Consider the following 4,487-nt stretch of genomic DNA (forward strand, 5'->3'; position numbering starts at 1 on the left):
CGGTATATAGAAGCAGCGGTGAAGGTGGTTCGATTCGAAACGCCAGTGTACCTTATTCATTACCTGTTTAAGATGTGAAGCCACACTTCGTGCCACCAACTTATAATCAGTGTTAAGAACACGTCCTTAGCCCGACAGTGACCTGTGACCTTTGGATTAAGGACCATACATACAGCTAGAAAATCGGCGGGTAGCTCGCAACCAGCAAACATCTCCTCGCACGTTTTGCAGAAGCGGTCTCCTAACAGGCCGGAAAACCTAGCACTTCGATTAGTGCTGGAATGGCACAATCGAAGGGCGGTATCCTTGCGGAGTACCGCCAGAGATGAAAAACCGCAGTGTCAGGGCCTAAATGCTTGCAGCGTGTGCGCTCCACATGTGGGAGTGACACACGGTGGTGCGGGCCGATATGGCAACAGGCGACCGTCGAAAACATCACAAAGGCAAGTGCCGGAAGGAACGACCAAATACGAGATCACTCGTCAACATCCCAGTACTACCATCCATGTCGAGGAGTAAACTGCGACTCCCATTTGAACGCCGCTAGCTGCCAGGGCAGTGGAGAAGCCGTGAGGCCGCCCCACAGCAGCGTCAGGCCGGTGCGAGCTATACTGGCGCGAGCTACACCTAGCCGAGTGCTTACATCGTCCACCGCCTACTGCATATGTGTGTGTGCGTGTGTACACACGTATTCAGCGTGCGTGCGGCGGCGACGACGACGACGTTCGCGAGGAGCTAAGGTTATAACTCCAAAAAATTTAATTAAAATTATCTGTGCCCGGACCATAAGAGACGCTAACGAGGCATCCGAAGGCACTGTCCTGTGCCCCCATAAATTACCAGCCTAGCGTAATGCGGCTGCAAGTGCCGTCCGGCTAACCGCAAAAAAAAAAAAAATTCTTAAGATAATCTTAAATTAATGAAAAGAAATCGTGGTGTGTAAGCAACTAACTACTGGGCACATCAACAACTACGACAAGTTTTGCTACCAGCGGAATATCTGATCACTGCAGAAAGTTACCCATTTCAGGCTGTGTTTTAATTAATTTTAGGTGGGCCGATCCCGGCGGTACTTCAATGCCGGGCCAACCCGCGACAGAGGTGGAGCAAGCCCCTAGCACTCCGTCATAAGCCAAAAATGAGTGTAATATTCTGGTCGTGTGATGCAGGACGTATCAGATATTAAGCTGATAAGACAAATACTACACTTTTTTCCCTCCTACCTCGCCTATAGACCTACCTTTTCCTCTCCAAAAATGCCGCCATCCTCTAGTGTCGACGCAGCACGTAAAGCAGGGTGTTGTTAGTAGCAAGACTTATTGCCATAAACCGAAAATAAAAGCGGAGGCATACTCTGCTATGCCTTGGGGGCGACGACACACTACTCAGAAACACACCTCCCTCTCCAGGTGTGAAGCAAGTGATGATGTTAAAAACTAAATAGAAAGAAATAAATAAAGACAGAAATGAAGGCAAAATAAAAAAAAACAGCGACGGCAGCACACTCAAACGAAACTGGCGAGATAATCCCATCGCCCATAGAATTAACGAAGTAATAATCCTTTAAGATAGATTATGTGTTTTCCAATTTTCCAATAATTTTTGATACAAGGTTCACACAATTTCCGTGTTACCAATTTCCATATTATCAGTATCATAGAACAGTCTACTCTAGTGATGCCCTGAAGGCCAATATCAAATCTGGGGTATGGGTAAGTCAAGGGTAGTTTGAAAGTCTGAGTGACAAAGATCCAGGGGTACACTCAGGCAATTCTTATACGAGGTGCCTTAGTCAGCCCAGAACACCTTTTGATAACCATGAACCATTGCAACTTTAAGAAATCTTGCAAAAGTAATGGTATATTTCCGGTCAGATTCCGCCAGGCGATGCAGGCCCCAAAGGTAGTCCATGAAAGAGACAGCATCGGTGAGGCAAAGGTCATAGATCGTGAAAATGGTGTGGCCCAAGAGCCACACCATTGCGTTACGTCGTGTTCGTTGGTTGGTCTGAATATCAGGGGTAAGGAACCAGTCGATTGACACATAGTCCAGTGTAGTCCCACCGATCAGCGCTAATAGCACACGTGCAAGGTCCCACACTTCTGTGACGTGAGGGCATAAGAGACGATGCTCTCTGGTGTCTACGTCACCACATCGGCCGCAAGCAGCCGAGGGCCATAGGCGGATGGCCACCAGGCAGTGATTAGTGGGTATTAAATTGTTTACAACGCGATACCATAGCGCTGAAACTTCTGTGGGAAGGGCTGGGTGGTTGATATTAGCCCAAGCTTGGTGTCAGATGACCGACGGTCGTCTGTCCTCCAATTTATGTGGTGTGGGCTGGCCTCGAAGCGCCTAGTAAAGGCGCTTCGATGTGCGTGCCTTGTCGGTGGCCACTGTTAGGACGTAACTTTGATTGAGGTAATAGTCCTTGACTGTTGTCATCCGGAATGGAATATGTGTCAAACATACTGGTGCACGCGCCGATTGTGGGCGATAACGGTCGAAAAGCACCGCTGTTGTACCACCTGGGTCAATCTCACGCAAAGTGGCGATACTTTGAATCAGGATTGCCGCACATTTGCGGGGAAAGTCAATGAGTCCAAGGCCACTATCGACCTTTGGCAGTGTACAATTCTGCGCATCAACTTTGAATAGTGCATGCCGCCACAATAGGCAATATACTGTTTGTGAGATGGCTCTGCTGGTTTGTTTCGGTAGCGTATGGAGTTGTGCTACATACTATGCCCGTGATAGGATGTATGTACTAATCAGTTGGATTCGTTGATGGAGGTCGAGTCGTCGATCAGTGTGACTCATGCAAAATCCTCTGATGCGCGTGAGAATCCGCCTGCACGTGAGTGTTAACATGCGCTGCGGACAGTCAGTCACCTCAAGACCCAAGATACGTTGTTCCCCTACAATCCGGTTGCATGGGCGTTCGATGGTCAATGATCGTGGCCCTAGTGGCATTAGCACCATTTTGTTGGATTTTAACATGGCACCGGATGCTCGTTCATAAACGTGGAGGACTCGGCGAACCGAATCGATGTCATTGGCGTTTGCTACAAACAAACCTACACCATCCGCGTATGCCGCACTGCGGAAGGTGACGCCTGGGAAAGGAACACCATCGACCATCCATCCGATGTCACGCAGCATGGGGTCCAGCGCCAAAGCGATAAAATACACTGACAAGGGACAGCCTTGTCGAACTGATCGTCTGATGGGAATTGGTCGTGATCTGCAGCCGTTCACAATGATTCTGGAATTTGCTCCATCCAAGAAGTGCAGGATGTCTCTTATGAAGTGCTCCCCAAAACCCTTCCGCGACATAACGGCCAGCAGGTAAGGATGGGAGAAGGCACCGGCGAAATCTAGAGATCAATTGAAGCCGGGGTTCGAGCGTCGGCGGTGGGTGAGTAAGACAGCATCACGGTATAAAGAAGCAGCGGTGAAGGTGGTTCGATTCGAAACGCCAGTGTACCTTATTCATTACCTGTTTAAGATGTGAAGCCACACTTCGTGCCACCAACTTATAATCAGTGTTAAGAACACGTCCTTAGCCCGACAGTGACCTGTGACCTTTGGATTAAGGACCATACATACAGCTAGAAAATCGGCGGGTAGCTCGCAACCAGCAAACATCTCCTCGCACGTTTTGCAGAAGCGGTCTCCTAACAGGCCGGAAAACCTAGCACTTCGATTAGTGCTGGAATGGCACAATCGAAGGGCGGTATCCTTGCGGAGTACCGCCAGAGATGAAAAACCGCAGTGTCAGGGCCTAAATGCTTGCAGCGTGTGCGCTCCACATGTGGGAGTGACACACGGTGGTGCGGGCCGATATGGCAACAGGCGACCGTCGAAAACATCACAAAGGCAAGTGCCGGAAGGAACGACCAAATACGAGATCACTCGTCAACATCCCAGTACTACCATCCATGTCGAGGAGTAAACTGCGACTCCCATTTGAACGCCGCTAGCTGCCAGGGCAGTGGAGAAGCCGTGAGGCCGCCCCACAGCAGCGTCAGGCCGGTGCGAGCTATACTGGCGCGAGCTACACCTAGCCGAGTGCTTACATCGTCCACCGCCTACTGCATATGTGTGTGTGCGTGTGTACACACGTATTCAGCGTGCGTGCGGCGGCGACGACGACGACGATGACGTTCGCGAGGAGCTAAGGTTATAACTCCAAAAAATTTAATTAAAATTATCTGTGCCCGGACCATAAGAGACGCTAACGAGGCATCCGAAGGCACTGTCCTGTGCCCCCATAAATTACCAGCCTAGCGTAATGCGGCTGCAAGTGCCGTCCGGCTAACCGCAAAAAAAAAAAATTCTTAAGATAATCTTAAATTAATGAAGAGAAATCGTGGTGTGTAAGCAACTAACTACTGGGCACATCAACAACTACGACAAGTTTTGCTACCAGCGGAATATCTGATCACTGCAGAAAGTTACCCATTTCAGGCTGTGTTTTAATTAAT

The 4,487-nt window shown here is 49.4% G+C and overlaps 1 non-coding gene across 1 annotated transcript; it reads right to left on the reverse strand.

The window, feature by feature from the left end:
* Positions 1-1,047: 1,047 nt before the first annotated feature.
* LOC124769509 lies at positions 1,048-1,238 on the reverse strand. Its single transcript, XR_007013015.1, has one exon. It is a non-coding gene; the product is annotated as a U2 spliceosomal RNA (small nuclear RNA).
* Positions 1,239-4,487: the final 3,249 nt, after the last annotated feature.

Source organism: Schistocerca piceifrons, unplaced genomic scaffold (genome assembly GCF_021461385.2).
Source record: "Schistocerca piceifrons isolate TAMUIC-IGC-003096 unplaced genomic scaffold, iqSchPice1.1 HiC_scaffold_701, whole genome shotgun sequence".
Taxonomy (NCBI): domain Eukaryota; kingdom Metazoa; phylum Arthropoda; class Insecta; order Orthoptera; family Acrididae; genus Schistocerca; species Schistocerca piceifrons.